We start from the raw sequence: 18,176 nt of genomic DNA on the forward strand, positions 1-18,176 counted from the left end.
GGCATAGGAAGAAGAGTCATCTTGAAAGGATGAAGTTACGATATGTGAAGTGTCCGCTTTTACCAGGCAAACTTTGATATCAACCGTATGAACATGTTGTAGAGTACTTATGCACCCATCGACAGGTAGTTCCAGCTCTGTGAAATGTATTTCAGTTCCACACAAAACAACACACTTGTTGTTCTGAGAGCAGCACCATCACCTCGGTGGAAACAGTCTGTCCACGGTCAACACCATCACCTTCCTAACTACTCGCCTGTAAAATCCTTGATAATACGCTCAGCAGACGCTTAGTTTCCCTTCTCATTCACACATAACTGTCACACAGGTTCTGTCTGTTATTCCAGATGTGTCGAAGGCTATAGTTCGCTATCGATATCGCAAGGATTTTCTGTTATGATAAATCTGCTATCCAGTCATAGATATGTCAGAAAAGTATGCCGTTAACTCATCTACGATACTTACCGACTGCGAAGACACCTGGTCTCAATTGGATTTTGTAGTGGGTTACCTTTTATGAGCGTGTCAAACACTTACGCCAGCCATTTAAAATCCCGGGTGTAGTCATAAGGGGAAAACAGCAGAGTGAAGTGTGGTGGTGGTGGTGGTTGACGCGAAATGGATGGAGATGCAACTCAGTGAACGTCAAAACACATCAGGATTAAGCGGAAATATAGATGCTTGTTGCAAAATACGTCAGCAATTCCTCATCCGTTACAACCATCTGTGTCTTGTGTGTAGTATATCCACGGTTACCGAGAACGTGTCAGTCTACAAAAGTATCATTTATACAACTTTGGAAGTCAATATTCAATACATTCTCATGAAAAACAGTTCCACAACATCCCATACTTTTCATTTATCAATATGTTACCATTAATCGTAGCAAAGGAACTTATCCAAACCTCTGTTTAACTTAATATCTGGACAAATTGTCCGTCAGGGAATAATCGAATGGCAATACTGAACGTAAAAGAACGGAAAACTGGAGTATATTCATAGCAAACCTAACGAAAACTTGACTCATTCTGTAGTGCTAATAACTATGGTCGTGTGACGTTAACAAGTGCAGTCATTTTCCAAATCCTGGCACACAATCCTGAAGCATTACCTAAGTGTTAATAACAGATCACAATGTCAGCATCTGGTGTAACCTGCGCCAACTGCAAAAACTGACACTCCTCCTCACTGACTGTATCAGACGCTGAATCTGACGTTGAGGTATTGCTTCCATTCTCCATGGAGGGTTTGTCCCAATACATCAAGATTCCGTACTGGAGGAACTCTCTGGCGTATTCTGAGACCCATAAAGTTCCAAACATAGTCTATGGGATTGAGATCTGGACTTCGGGCGGGCCTTGTGTTTGCATGCAACGTTGTCCATTCAGATTTTGTCGGATCATCACAAGGTCAAGTTTAGAGTCATATTGCACGACGTCACACCATCAATGAACCCCCGTCAACTTGCCCCAAGATATTCCGGTGTTGATATGCAGTGTTGCTGCGGCAGCAAACGCGAGCTCGGCCATCAGTCATGAACCAATCATCAACTTTCGTCTGACTAGTGGACCCTTTCCCATGACCTCAAATTTCAGTGACGTCAAGTTTAACACTAACTTTGTTGTGCCGCTTTGTGCTCTGGTGACAGCAATGGTTCTATACCCGGCCGGGTTATAGGCGATTTCTGACCGTTCTGTTGGACAAACGACGATGTTTTTAACACGCCACTTGACATGAACGGATGACGTATGTTGATGAAGGGCTATATCATCGCAAGGAGATGTAACTCGTGTTGGACCAGAACGCTGACGGTCCTTGACGCCCATTGCTGGTGTTTTCTGACCAAGCCACAGATCTTTGAACAGTTGACTGTTGGGTGGGTTCCATATTTTCTTATCAACAAAGAAATCAATTGATTTATCGAAAAGTAATCGAGAACAGCTTACTGACACTTGTTCGTAGCACTTGGTCGCATTCATCGACTATAAATGTTCTTTTCGCTTTCTATACTAAGGGCGTCTTTTTCTAACGTTGAAGTTAGATGTAATCGCACTCGTGAGATACCGTTTTATTACATATGTAAAGTATATATACAGTACACTCACTGTATTCCAAAATGGTATTAACAGGAACTCGTTTAATGTACCTCTATATTTACTCAACATATACCATTGGGATACGTTGTTACGTATGTTTCAAGTTGTTCTGTCAGATGTATTTGCCAAGTGGATTGCCAGATGTTATCCTCCAATACTGTGAACTGTTAAGACAGTTTTTTGACGTTCACGTGGAATTAGCAGTTGTTTCCTTCGCGTATTCCGGGGCAGTGTAACGTCGCCGTTTCCAGACACGTCAGTAGATGTATTCCGGGGCAGTGGTAACGTCGCCGTTTCCAGACACGTCAGTAGATGTATTCCGGGGCAGTGTCACGTAACCGTTTCCAGACACGTCAGTAGATGTATTCCGTGGCAGTGTACCGTCGCCGTTTCCAGACACGTCAGTAGACGTATTCCGTGGCAGTGTACCGTCGCCGTTTCCAGACACGTCAGTAGACGTATTCCGGGGCAGTGTACCGTCGCTGTTTCCAGACACGTCAGTAGACGTATTCCGTGGCAGTGTAACGTTGCTGTTTCCAGACACGTCAGTAGACGTATTCCGTGGCAGTGTAACGTCGCTGTTTCCAGACACGTCAGTAGACGTATTCCGGGGCAGTGTAACGTCGCCGTTTTCAGACACGTCAGTAGACGTATTCCGGGACAGTGTACCGTCGCTGTTTCCAAACACGTCAGTAGACGTATTCCGGGGCAGTGTAACATCGCTGTTTCCAGACACGTCAGTAGACGTATTTCGGGGCAGTGTAACGTCGCTGTTTCCAGACACGTCAGTAGACGTATTCCGGGGCAGTGTAACGTCGCTGTTTCCAGACACGTCAGTAGACGTATTCCGGGGCAGTGTAACGTCGCTGTTTCCAGACACGTCAGTAGTGAGTGAGTGAGTTGAAATTTAAAGTCACATCGGCAATATTTCATCCATATCGTGACACCTCAGTAGACGTATTCCGGGGCAGTGTAGCGTCGCTTCTTGTAACACGTAAGTGAAAGATGATTTCTCAAGCGTTGTGTACGAATGAAACTAGTGTGTGCTTTGTCTTGAATGTTATAAAGAACATGGCTATAACAACGTGCAGTGTATCAGTGCCACAGCCAAAGGTTGTAATCTCGTTCAAAGAGCATTTATACTCGTACGTTGAGAAACCAGCAGCTTCTGTTGTAATTGTAGATATGGTATTAAGATTTATACCTAATTTACAAGTCAGAATTAAATGTCCTTAAGTCCTTAATGAACTATTGCAGCATTTTACCATAATAATGCGCGCTAAAGGGGCGGAGAGTAATTTCCCGTTTATAACCTGTTGCTATCGCCATGGCAACCGGGAAAACTGTAAGATAACTCTAATCGAGGTAAACACTATATGAACAAGATCATGTATTAAAAGCGTGGTTTTAACATGTTTATATACCCCAACGACGGTTTATATATTTCATACATGTCAGTCTCAAGGACACAAAGCCATGAGCACGGTTCTACAACTATCACCCTTCCTCCCTTCATAACCATCATAACATTGTGTGATGTCACTTAATATGGTATTGTTTTCATACTTCAACATGATATATCATTTGATCAGATTACTGTTCTAGGATCAAGAGTACCTCTGAAATGTCAATTGGTGCACGTTGCTGTCTGTAAATGCCTGGAGACATGTAAGATACATGAGAAAGACTTATCTATATAGATAGTTAGGACAAACAGCCATATCTGGTAGCATAGTCTGTCTAAGGCAAGGTAATAAGCAGGGCCGCGATGAATGACAGTCGTTTGACAAGGCATCTGTTCCCTGACATAAAACTATTCTCAGTCCGAACATACTGATACCACGTGTATGGAGTATATATATTTGGTTGTAATGTTTTTACAACTAGTATGCATGTTTAAGGTTGTCACATGAGTCTAATTAATCATTGATTTGTCTGAAAATATTTATTTATAACCAAGCCCGAAGACATTACATGATGTCTTAGAGGTATCCCCGCAAACAGCTGCGAAAATTGTTTCACTGTGACAACACCATCGAAGAAGATAGTAATGCAACACCAAGAAAGGATGCCCTCTCCGTAATTGTCTTCAGAAATGATCCCGAGATTCCACGACGTGGTGATGACTGGCCGGCGAATGACTGAGGGTCATGTTGCTAGCTCAGTTGGCATTTCCCAGGAGAGAGCACATTCCATTAACACTGACACTTAGGCAATGAAGAATGTAACAGCCTGTTGGGTTACATAGCTTCTGACATCTGAACAAAAACTGCACAAGGCACACTTTAGCTCTGTTTGAAACTGATGTAATTGAAAGGTTCCTGCAAAAGACTTGTGACTATGAATGAAACCTGGATTCACCACAACCAGTCCAAACAACAATCACATCTAAAGCGTTTGAAAGCACTAACATCAAAGGAGGCACGTGTTGGGGTCTTCATGTTTGCAGATTGCGAGGGTGTCAGTATAGTGGATGTAAGGATGAAAATAGACGAAGTATATATGATGCTGCACTTTGAAGGCAGTTACGCGACGAAATTAGACAGTTGGGAAATCGAGAGAAAAGTGCGTTTCCATAAGGACAGTGCGGTAATGCACAAATCTGGAATTGCCATGGTTGCAATCCAGCAGGCACCCACCTTCTTCTTCTGATCTGCTTCGTCAGACTTCCATCTGTTCACAAGCCGTAGAAAGCCAGATCCAGGGCACGAACGTCTTACATCGTTAGCAAATGATGAGCATTCACAAGTGGTGTATTAGGTCATTTGTAGATTCATGTGAATTAAATGGTTTAAGCTACCATTAACCAAGGTTATGTTGCATGCACCTGGATCATCCGGGGTATTGAGATCTATCGCAAGCAGCGAATGAGGCAAACATATCGAGAGATGGGAGCGATACAATGCCTGCCAGGGAAGGAGAAGGAGGACAAGAAATCCGTTCACAGTTCATGGCCGTCGAGAGGATGTTTCCGAGTTGGTGCTCAGAATGGAGGCCAGTGGCCAGGGGAAGTTGATAGAAAAGGTTTGAGATAGCTATATCTGGATGTTTATTTTGCTGAGCATTGCATTGGTATTGTACAGAAACTGTAGTGTGTATCCCGAATCCCAGAGTGTGCCAAGTTTGCTTCAGTAGGATGATCCAGTCACTAAAGGACATTAAAGCCTCCATTGAGTTCGACAGCTTGTCTCCTGAGGCTTTGAACACATCCAATGGTGTAAAGCAGGGAAGATTACTCACCCAACATTGTCTGGGATCTTCCCCGTTGTCATACTGAAGCCCACTTTGAGTCCTTGGCCGATGGAGTCTACCTCCACAAGATGGGAACAGCTCCACAAGTGCACAAGGTAAACACGATGAACCAAAGCAGTCTACAGCGATCGCCATCAGCAGGCTGGAAGTGATGAGCCAAGTCACCTCCTGACTTCACCCACTTCGCCACGACCGTTGTATAGAGGAAGGGGTTCCTGTACCTCGAGCACACACCTAGCAATGGGGCCTACTCCAAGCGGAACTGACAAATCTAAATTAGCACGGCTCTCATGCCGAAGCTATGAATACACAATGCCTGTTTTAGAAAGAAGGAAGCGCGGAAAAAATGCATAATATTCGGTACCTATATGAACAAAGTATAGTATGTTGCACTTTTTGTCTGTGTAATAAACATTATGTATATATACAATGCATAGTAATTTTATTATATTATCTATAAAATGAATAGCATTCTGCATACAGATAAAGATGCACGTTAAAAAGGGTCAGTCAGGTACTACAGGCAGGTCAAGTGGCGAGCAAGTCAGAAATACTTATTGGGAATATGGATAAACTTCAGTAATAATTCTTGTACTCATCTTTTTTTTTTTAAACATTTTTTCATCCACCCCTGTTACAGAGCATTGACCTTCATGCCAGGGAAATGAAGGTCATTGACATAGAGGAAATATTTTATATTTTAGTATCATATTTGATGTAATCAGTACTTTACAGTTTACTTAGGTGAATTTTAGTACAAATCACACACACACACACACACACACACACACACACACACACACACACACACACAAATCACACACACACACACACACACACACACACACACACACACACACACACACACACACACATACATACAATCCATAAAACACAAGGCCCTTTAATATCTGACATAAGACTTCGGATTATATTTTTGGGTCTTAGGCATGAAAATTACACAAAAGAATAGGACATTTTACTATTGCTGCTCTTCTGAAGAGAAGAAAATATGATACAACATCCAAGACCGATGACATTTATCAGCAGTACTTAAGGATATGTCTTTTTCTTTTTTATATCTGACAAAGAGTTCCTTTGAAATGTTTTTAAACTGTGGTTTGCATTTCTGATGTTTACATTTGCATATAAAAAAGTTTGCAAACAACAGAATAAATTACAAAATTCTGTCCGTAACAATGCTTTCTTTTACACCAAACAATATCAATTCTCTACTAAGGTTCATGTTGCATATATGTGAACATTTCTTTATCCACGAGCAGAGATCATTCCAAGATAACTGGGTAAACCTACAACCCCACAACAAGTGGGTAATTGTTTCACTATGAGTTTGGCAAACTGTACATAAATCATTCTCTGTATACTTCAGTTTAAGTAAGTAAGTATTGGTTGTATGCATTCTATGTATGATTCTATATTGTGTTGTTCGAATCAGACTGTTCCAATTAAGATTATCAAACAGTGCTTCCCACTTTAACTGATCTTCTGTCAGAAAATATCAATACATATGCTTTGCCCCTGATTTCTGACTATGCAACTTCTGCAGTGTACATCTATAATCTAAAACAGTGTCAGATTGACCTCTATCTAAAGTAAGAAACTTCAAATATTGTTTGATACTGTTGACAATACCATAAAATCAAAAACAAGTGTGGAAGTATGGTACCTTTCTTTAAATTCTTCAAATGATAAAATTTCTTTATTCTCATAAAAAAATCTATTATATGAGTGACACCTTTCTCATACCACTGTTTCATAAAAACAGGTTTATCATTAACTTTAATATGTGTGTTATAGAATATTGGCTCTGTTAAAAATTCGCTAATAAATCTGGTTTTACTTTCTTGTCAAAATGAACAAAAGAGATGAAGCAGTTTTACTTTTTCTTCGAAGTAAGATGCACCAAATATATTTATATAATCCATGAATGGGTAAATTGCTTGAAAAAGTTGCTTCCATTTAGGATTGCTTGCACCAGTGAGCTGTCTAATCCAACACACCTTATGGGCCTTAGCATACATAAAGATATCGACCATACCCAAGCCACCATTTCTCACAGGTTGACAAACTTTAGTACGCTTAACTCTGTCTCTCTTTCCACTCCATAACAATTTAAAAAGAATATTATTCAACGAAGCAAGAAACTCTTCTGATGGGCCGGGAAGTGACAACAAGTAGTTCACTTTAGATACTAGTAAAGATTTGCTACTCTGCCCATTGGTGTTACAATTCTTCTCATCCATCTGTTGATAATCATTTTTATTTCAAGAAGCTTATTCTTTAAGTTTAGTTGAGTCATACAAAGTCAGTACAAAACAGAATACCTAATATTTTAAACGTCTCAGGGTTCCACATAACGGGACGATATGCCATGAATTTGTCCTTACAACCTGTCATGCTACCAAGCCATACCACCTGTGTTTTACTGTAATTAATTTTAAGTCCTGAAATCTTAGCAAAGAAATCAAGACAAGCAATACAATATTTATCAAGATACCATTTATATCCTTACTGGACCGGATCAAAATAGCCAAAATCTCGGCCCAGAGAATACAAATATAAGGGGACAATGGGTCTCCTTGTCTACAGCCACGTTGAACATCAAACCATGTTGATGCCTGACCATTAATAGACATACAGCTTTTAATGTTTTTATAACAAACTGATATAAACTTCCTAATCTGTTCTCCAAATCCCCAGAAGGCAAGAAACTTGTGAATGAATGACCAGGCAATGGAATCAAATGCTTTCTCAAAATCTATTAGTAAGAGCACACCAGGAACATTATGTTCCTCAGTATATGCTATAGCATCATATAACAGAATATTGTTGCAAATATACCTGCTATTCATAAAACCTGTTTGATCCTCGTTGATTAAGATTGATAATTTACCCTGTATTCTATCCTTTTTAAGACGCTCCTTATTTTTGAAAGACGAATAAGAGATTGTACGCCCTCTGATTTCTAAAAGAATCTATTACTCATCTTTATCAAAACAATAGTCTAAGATACTGAAAGATTCTACGTATATTCCTAATACGGGATACTGCCCATCCCAAAACACTCTACAGTACAGAATACAACTTGTTAGGTGTACTTGTATCACTGACGTGGCATATTCTACTATTTGAATGTGTGCGGGTGTGAGGACAGTGGATAATCCTTTTTTAAATACAACATTCTATTTTGGACACAATTCCTGTCACCTTCCAGTCTGATGAAGAACTGTGCCTACGCTACACATGCCCCGCTGTGACACAGGCAGGGTAATGGTTGTCAGCTGTATACGTCAGCTCTGCGTCGTGCGTCATCAGGGGGTACAAGGAGTCGGATGTGAGTCGGTGCACTGAGTTTCATTTACACACACATAACACACGCTGTCTTATGGTATCTGATATTATACTGTTTCATTGGTAAAAAGAACAACATGCAGTGTCGAGTATCAGTCTACGAGGACTGCCGACAAGTCATTAATATGTTATAAGAGATACTTGCATGTTAAGAGTTTATCATTATCTAAATGATGATCTCGAAAGTACCCTATTTATCCCGAGGCGCGATGTGTTAGACAGAATCAGAGTCAATCGGATGTATACACTTTGTATGAAAGAAGAGAATGTCTGCTTAATTTCATTACTATTTAGCTCCCGGGTGTGTGTTTGGCTCATATTTGCAGGCTGTCGAGTCGTTGCCAATAAGAATGACATATGACGTGGCAATAGCTATCTGCAAACCACGCACTGACGACACAGCAGGTGAAAAATGTGTTTGTGATACCCTGTCTTGCTGTGACAACTATATAAACCCGGTCTGCTTGTTAAACCTCCCAAACACTGCCCGTCAGGATTTATAACCGGACATAAACAGGTAAGGTGTATCTGGTGTGAGCTCGGTCAGTCTGTATAGACGTGACCTTGGCAGATTGACTTCTGGGTATGACTAAAGACACTTGTTAAATCATTTTAGATAGTGCAATTGCGCATGCTCATACATGCGCGTACTTGGATATTACGTTTTAAACATACTTACTTGTCACATCCTCGTGTACAACAATAACGCCGGTGATTCTGGAGATGTTAAACCTGTTTCTACCGTGTTTCAGGAAGAACTATGCATCTGCCTGTGTCTTCTCGGGATGCGTGTATTCTGATTACCATGGTGCTAACGACAGCGCACGCCGTACCCTGTAGAGGACCCCAGTGCCTTGAGGACATGTCAGTATATCAGGACCGAACTGATGACGTCCTCAACAAAATTTTATTTTTCCTACGTACGGTTTTCAATAACCCTCATAATATCCCTGATGCCAGATTGTCCAGGGACATGGTGCCCCGACTGGACATTGCACCAGCCCCGGCGCACACCCAGCGGGACCTTTTGCCCGAGAAGAAGGGGCGCCCGTTCAGTCGCTTTCTTAGGATAGGTCGAAGTTCTGGCGGGCACTACTCTCTGGACGCAGAAAAGAGGAATTACATACGGATAGGAAAGATTCCATCATCTGCCTTCATGAGGCTCCGGGGAAGGACGAGGCAAGATGCTGTGGCCGACACTCTACGTCGTCTCAACTCAAACACCGCTATCAGAGTGGGCTAGTGGATGAGGTACGTACGGCTACTACAGATATTGCTCCTCACCTGTTTAAAAATGTGTAAAAGACTTGTGTATGGTACCACAGTGAGTGAGTGAGTGAGTGAGTGAGTGAGTGTGTTGAGTTTTATGCCGCTTTTAGCAATATTCCAGGAATATCACGGCTGGGGAACACCAGAAATCGGCTTCACGCATTGTACCCATGTGGGGAATCGAACCCGGGCCTTCGGCGTGACGAGCGAATCTGGATTACATTCAGCACGAGACACTCCTAGCTTGTACCTTGTTCGTGTGCAGGAATATAACACTGATAGATACAGGTGACTGATGCAATCCGTCACCCACCCTGAGTACGAAGGTTATATTGAAACACGTTAAGGCTTCTAAATTATAACCACACAGAGAAATGAATTGTGTTAACAGCCCGTTCAGTTCATACAGTGTCCGAATACTGTATAACTGGCTTTCCTTCAATGGTGTAAATTGATACTAAAAAAAAAGTACTGTAGGAAATGCTAGAAAAATGCTTTTCAGCCTTAATATCTTTATAAAGGTGATAAATGTACTATGTTGTCAATATATCAACTCGCCTATATTGTACCTAATTTTTATTTCAATCGATTTAACATCCCCATGCATTTAAAGGGCAGTTTACAGGAGAGAATTTGGTACCAAAACAACAAAAGAAATCTGAAATAGTCTTTACATTAATGCTAATAATACAGGCGGTGTAAAAATATGAATTAGCGTTTTTCATAAACAAATAAATGTTTAATGTTTCTGTTATTTCAATTTATTATCGTTTCTTTATTGAAGAAATATTAATATAAATGTTAAGTCTTGATAAATAAGTTTCCCGTCATGCATGCACATCTTTATCACAGCGTCCACTATGGCCAACTATTTGCAATCGATTGTTGTAAAGGTTTATAAGTTTTTTTTGCGTGAAAGACAGATGTAAACCTTTCGTTAGTTTAGAAAGGGTTTATTACAGAACTTGTAGAGCTGTTGGTGTGTCTTACCAACAAGTTCACAATATTGTAAACAAATCAGATAAGATAGGGACCGTCTCAAGAGCAAAACCGGGACGCAAAACCATCCTTGACAACTTTGACAAGGGAGTACTTAGACGGGCGGTCTTCAAAAGTTATGAGAAGAAGAATATATATAGTCTAAAAAAGCTACACCTGTGACTTAGTTAAATCTTTGGCCAATGTTCACAACTAGATTAAACTGACCGAATTACATCCATATATATGCAATGAAATATACTGTTGACATGCAAAACATTTATTAAAACGTTGCACATTTCTACAATCAATCGATAAGATAACACAAGTGATAGGATTCTTTCCAATGTACAGTAATTCGTATGTTTATTTCAAAACAAACAAACACACACACACACACACACACACACACACACATATATATATATATATATATATATATATATATATATAGGTATTGTTGGTGTGCGAAATGTGGATATCACATGATCCCTTACATAACCAACACGTATACTATACGTACACATATTCAACATTTTGAAGAAAACATCTATTGAGATGACCCCTCGCCCGAGCGTGTGCTCAGGTGTCAATTTCACCTGTCGATACCGTGCATGCTGATGACGTAACACAGGCAGTTCAAGTTTGTATCACATAACGTCCCACTACCGCTTATTTTTCTAAGTTTTTGGTATTTTCATCAGTAAAAACACATTTCAGGGCATGTCTCAAGATTTATTCCCTCGGTCTACATTAGGTAGATGTTTCTCAAAGTGATATTTGTTATTTAAGTAACTGTAATACCTCTGAATTTTAAATATGAGTCAAAAAGCATTTTTCTAGCATTTCCGACAGTACTTTAGTTACAGCCTGTGTCATAGTATATCTAAGATCAGTATTAAACTTCATACTGTTTTAGGGGCGGTGGGGTAGCCTTGTGGTTAAAGCGTCGTCACACGGAAGACCCGGGTTCGATTCTCCACATGGAGACAATGTGTGAAAACCCATTTCTGGTGTCCCCCGGAGTATTGGAATATTGCTAAAAGCGGTCTAAAAACCCAACTCACTCACTCACTCACTCACTCGTACTGTTTTGTGTGCCGCCTAAGTGACGGGTTACCTAGAGGTTGCAACCGCTTGTTGTGCAAGGCATGTCCAGCAGTATAACCTCCAAGAATAGTTCCTAGTCTTGTATCTGCATCCTGTTGTAAGTCTTGTGTGGGAATAGTGACAGCATGTGGTAGTGATCGATGTGTAAATGTAGTAGAACATCTGCGGTGTTCCTTCTTTGTTTCTTGTTGAACGATAGTAGTATGGCTTGTACAGACTCTGATCCGGACACATCAGTAAGTGGTGTTATGAGTGATGCACCTCGCCTCCTCAAGTCACACAACCAACCTTGTCACGGAGTCCGACCATCAGAAACTCCCCCAAGGCAGGTGTAGTTTCTGTTGAGGAAGCAATAGTAATAACGTCCTCATTTTGAACGTGTACCATAGTATTTCCGTTATCAAATGAACAAAACCTTTATATATCATGTACACATACACTTAACCTAAGCACTACATATGTAATATCCGTATTAAATCCATCGTATGATACGTTTACATGGGAGATTTGACAACAGAAGGCACAGCACCGCTACAACTGTAATGGCTTATTGATGTTCCGATGCATTCCTACATCATCTATATAGTGAACCAGAAGAATAGCCGTGTACCCTGGGGAGTCCAATGGCGCGGACTGTTTTCAGATGATTAAACGCTGTATGGTGCTTTGGGTACGGGCAAAGGAGATTTGATTTACATATTTCATATCATCAACGTCCACTCGCTCTTGCTCGTGATGTGGTCTGAATCCAGTTTTCTAGGTAACTATATGGCCCATGGGCGAAGCAGTTCAAATTTTGAGTTTTCGAAAAAGATTTTTTTTTTCATTGTTTCACCCTTAGCATATATTGATGACAACTGCATGTTTAATTTGTTGTAGCGGTGAGAATTTCAAGCATATCAGCACGCTTGCGCACACATCTAACATCACTGTAAAAGTACTCTGCAATTTAAACCAGTTGTTCGAGGAAAGTAGGTTTTTGTTGTTTGCTCTGATATATCCTTTAACCCAACTCAGTCGCACATGCAACCACTGGTCTCATGACAAGTGTCGAGTACGAGACAGCCAAACTGCATGTGACATTGCGTGAACATGGCTGGAACACGACGTCATCCAACGTCCACGTCATGTAAGAGCTTGTCAAGAACTAATTTACGCATGTACATAAACCGGCTTTGTGTGGCCGCTACATGCACAATAGGCTCATGGTTAGCATGTTGGGATATCTACTCCATCTGCACTCAAGGAAGATTAATCAATGTGTCAGCTGCAGTTTGCTGAAACCATATATCTTTTCATCCACGAAAGACCTTCGTTCCGAGATGTTATTACGCAAAAGTATGGTCGTATATTTACATATTAACCTTCATTTGTTTGCAAAACCGATAGGATTTTAATGCAAATAGTTAAAACTTAATTTTGTTCAGTCAAACAGACCTAGGTTCATTGATCAGACAGCGGGATCCGGCGACGGGGATGCTTGTGCAGTTGAATTTCACCAGAATATCATTATTCCCAGCGCTTCTTTCTATTCTGTGGATGATTTATTGATATTTGAATTCCGGCCTTAGATGTGGGAAAAACAATGACTGATATACAAACTACACGAATTCGCCTAGGGTACAGGGATCCTCACAATTACTCACATGAGATCATCTCTTATATATACGCTATAGAACAAAATTGCACAGGTTGGAAATGAATGGGAGAATGAATATATTGACTCTGCTATGGAACACATTGAGTGAGGCAATCATGGGAGAATGAATCGGAGTGTATGGTGTCTTGCCCAGATCAGGAGACTTCACATCTTCCTGTTACTAAACTAGTCCAGATCAGGAAGACTTCACAGCATCCTGTTACTAATCTAGTCCAGATCAGGAAGACTTCACAGCCTCCTGTTACTAATCTAGTCCAGATCAGGAAGACTTCACAGCCTCCTGTTACTAATCTAGTCCAGATCAGGAAGACTTCACAGCCTCCTGTTACTAATCTAGTCCAAATCAGGAAGACTTCACAGCATCCTGTTACTAATCTAGTCCAGATCAGGAAGACTTCACAGCATCCTGTTACTAATCTAGTCCAGATCAGGAAGACTTCACAGCATCCTGTTACTAATCTAGTCCAGATCAGGAAGACTTCACAGCCTCCTGTTACTAATCTAGTCCAAATCAGGAAGACTTCACAGCCTCCTGTTACTAATCTAATCCAGATCAGGAAGACTTCACAGCCTCCTGTTACTAATCTAGTCCAGATCAGGAAGACTTCACAGCCTCCTGTTACTAATCTAGTCCAGATCAGGAAGACTTCACAGCCTCCTGTTACTAATCTAGTCCAGATCAGGAAGACTTCACAGCCTCCTGTTACTAATCTAGTCCAGATCAGGAAGACTTCACAGCCTCCTGTTACTAATCTAGTCCAGATCAGGAAGACTTCACAGCCTCCTGTTACTAATCTAGTCCAGATCAGGAAGACTTCACAGCCTCCTGTTACTAATCTAGTCCAGATCAGGAAGACTTCACAGCCTCCTGTTACTAGTCTAGTCCAGATTAGGAAGACTACTTCATCAAAGAATAAAACAAAGATCCACACCAATAGACCACAATGATGAGCTGTAAGCCATGGAAAGTTCATGTGTTTTAGTGGGAGGGTTACAGATTTGCTCTCCCAAAAATGAAACGCATAGGTGATAATGATCTATGAAATTTTCAATATTTTTCCAAATTAGTATCTGTTTGTTATAATTTCGCCATTATAATGCTAGTTTGTGTACATGGAACGAATGCACAGCGCAAAACGCATCTTCGGAAACTTTAATGCACGTTAACGTTCGAAAGTGTCAACGTGCATGAAAATGGCACGAGCATGAGGAATCATGAGTAGGGACATTGCCTATTTTGCCGAGATTTTTTCAGACGGTCATTGGCATTTTTCAGCAAAATGAAAGGATATCGTTATGTCACGACTCACTGCTTTAAAATAGACGTCTGGAAGCTGGAGAGTCTCAGTCTGCCGTTGCACGTTACTTTAATGTTCACCAGAGTACGTCAGCCATTTATGGGACCTATATCAACAAACCAATTCTATGGAAGATCGGCCTCCATGAGGTAGACCTCGGATTACCACTGCAGCGCAGGATAGGTACATCCGGCAATTTCATTTGCGGAATCGAACTGTCACAGCCGTTCGACAGTGTCGGCTAAAACCATACGTAGTCGTTTACGAGAAGCTGGACTTCGAGCCAGAAGACCCTCTTTTGGCTCTGTGTTGCGACGACTACATCGACGGGTCCAGTGGTACTATAACGTTCGATTCTGGAAAAACTGGCGACGTGCATGGTTAAGTGACGAATCACGTTTTCTGCTTCAGTGCCGTGGCGGAAATGAACGTTTTGCCCAGATTGAACGATGTGGTGGTGAGAGTGTTATGATGTGGGGGATCATATCCTACACGCAGAAATCTAACTTTGTGCGCCTAAGGCAATTTGACTGCCATTCAGTACAGACACGAAATCTTGGGGATTCACATGGTTCCGATCATTGACCGCCAGGCCTTGCCACTATTCGGTATCCTGAGAATGAGAACATTACACTGCTTCCATGACGTGAACGTCAATCAGCGCCCAGGACGTTAGAAGAATGGGCCAGAATTCCACACGGTCGAATTTAAAGACGTATTCAATCCATGTCAATCCACCCCTAGTGTGCAGAACACAACCCTGTGCACTTAAAAGAACCCACTCATCCGATGGTAGGTGATCAAATGGTGGACACACGAACACGTGCAGACACCTAGTTGAGGGTATAGTAACGTGTAGTACCATTGGAGAAAATACTGTGATTATGTGTCCCAGTTCAACCAGTTGCAAATGGCTACCTTGTGAGAATGAGGCTGCGTGAGTTGAATACTCCCCAGGGAGTTGAGTTGGAATGCCAGAAAAATACAACATCCGTTGATTAAGGGAACACTCCAGGACCTTGAGCATGTACGAGTTACGTGGATATGTGCATAATGTAAATATCCTATAATAATGTCAATTCAGTGCAGAGCAGTTTGGGAGGCTCATAGTGGCCACAGCAGATACAGTGTATTGAAGGCAGAGCCAAGCTGGGAACCACGCCTTCACTTACTGAACATTTCATAAGCTGTATATGACATGTGTTGCTTTCCTTTTGAAATTTGGGTGCAACTGATGTTACTGAATTACATGTGTTATCTCATTTTACAGTTAGCAGATTAAATTCGTGAAAATATACCTATGCTTTTCTTGCTTGGGAGAGTAAATCTGTTATACTCCCAGTGGGTGAAAAGGTCGCCGTAAATGTCTGTTTTAATCTCAAGGGACAGGGACGTTTTAGTAATGTATCATATCTAGTTGACCATTCAGATCGCCGACTCAACCCGCCTTAAAGTAACTGACCAGCTCCTGAATACTTTTCAGAAACCAGTGGCCGATCTGGGTGTTGTAGCAAAGGCAGATCCATTAAATTCAGTCTTTTTACCGCAGAACGTGTTGTTTCGTCAGAGAAAACTAGCGTATGTTATAGTCAATGTATAAACAGTCATTGAAACGTTTACATAGGCAATTTACAATTCGCCTAATATTTCAGTCATGTTTTCAAATCAGCAGAAAGAATTTGTATTTTGTGGTTGCTCATATATAAGTTTGATGTTGATTTTCACCACCCGGGACTGATCATTAACGTAATATGGAGTGGGAAGATCGTTTAATATCCTATAATTACATACAGGAAGAAATTATGTATCAATGACTTTTACTGTGTTATCGTACTAAGCCTAATATTCCACAGAGGTTACTTTCCGGGCACAAACTAGCGTGGGTAGGCCAGCTATTGAAGAGCCTGTAAAATCTAATTAAGTCTCATGCTTGATACTTCAGAAGTTTTTTTTTTTCTATTTTCAGGTTTTCCGTGCATTTTGTACCCTAGAGTCCGTATTGGTCACACTCTGGACAAACAAGACATCATGGCGACCATTGTTTTAGCAGATCCGATTTTGGTGGCGCAATTTATGGACCCGTGCCAGTTGACCGGTGTATTGATTGGTCGTAGTTCATGACTAAGGAGATTTGTAGTGAGGCACTTTATGGAATACTGATAACTGTGGGGAACTTGTTGGAGAAGAGAACGCTGGATTGAGTAGATGCAGCAGCTGAAATAAGTGTGACTGACAGCTTCACGGTCACATTAAGCGGATTGGTTCTTGAATGTCGCATTACATCATTACAGTTATTCCATTCTTTAAAATTGTGTGACATGCATGAAGGCGATAGCCCAACGATGCGGGCAATCCGTACACGTGCCAATACTGATTGTCATGTGTTGCTGAGTTAATGGCGGCAGAGGTGACAAAGGTTAAGACTTCAGGGCAGAATTTAATGTTTTGTGTCTGAAGGAATATTTCTAGATTAATCAGATAACACCTTTTGAAATACTTCCTCAAACGAAGCCTGAGGTAATTGGACTAATCTAAATTTCATTAAAACGGGGCTTTATATTGCCGTTTACTGGGTGTCATGTAAACAGGAGAAACTGCCATTACGCCCCAACATGTTTGTTACTTGATTATCTGTACAACTAGCATTCATTTCATAATCATATCAATCCAGATGAGATCAGATTATTCCTACTTGTTAGGTTTTCATAGTTGCAGGTTTACGTTCATGATGGTCAAAGACAAGTGTTGTTGTGTACATGGATTACGCTCTGGATATAGATAATCCTTCCAAGAGAACTGCCATCAAATTCAACCGTCGCAAATATTAATCTGAGGAATGTCAGAATATGGTGTCAATAAAACGTAATCGCAATTAATACCTGAATAGATTTTTGTTATTTTTGATCAACCTCCCGAGAATTCATGTAAGTTGGGAACAGTGCCTTTGTTCTCTGGCAGCTTAAGATGTCGTTGCCATTAGTGTCCGTGTATGATGCGGATCCCAGGGTGATGGTGGACATCCACCTCCAGCTACATGCGCCTCTGCAGTATGGCCTCGCCTCAGTAAGCTGCTTAATCGAGTGTCTCAAGCACATTGTATCGAGACTCTGGCTAAACTGTGCATTTAATCAAGCAGATCTT

General features: G+C 41.0%; 1 long non-coding RNA gene across 1 annotated transcript; it reads left to right on the plus strand.

Moving 5' to 3' along the window:
- Nucleotides 1-9,204: 9,204 nt before the first annotated feature.
- Nucleotides 9,205-17,911, plus strand: LOC124256726. The gene is made up of 3 exons (XR_006893069.1): nt 9,205-9,237; nt 9,473-9,971; nt 17,002-17,911. It is a non-coding gene; the product is annotated as an uncharacterized LOC124256726 (long non-coding RNA).
- Nucleotides 17,912-18,176: the final 265 nt, after the last annotated feature.

Source organism: Haliotis rubra, unplaced genomic scaffold, assembly GCF_003918875.1.
Source record: "Haliotis rubra isolate DU_JTF1 unplaced genomic scaffold, ASM391887v1 Scf637, whole genome shotgun sequence".
NCBI classification, from domain to species: Eukaryota; Metazoa; Mollusca; class Gastropoda; order Lepetellida; family Haliotidae; genus Haliotis; species Haliotis rubra.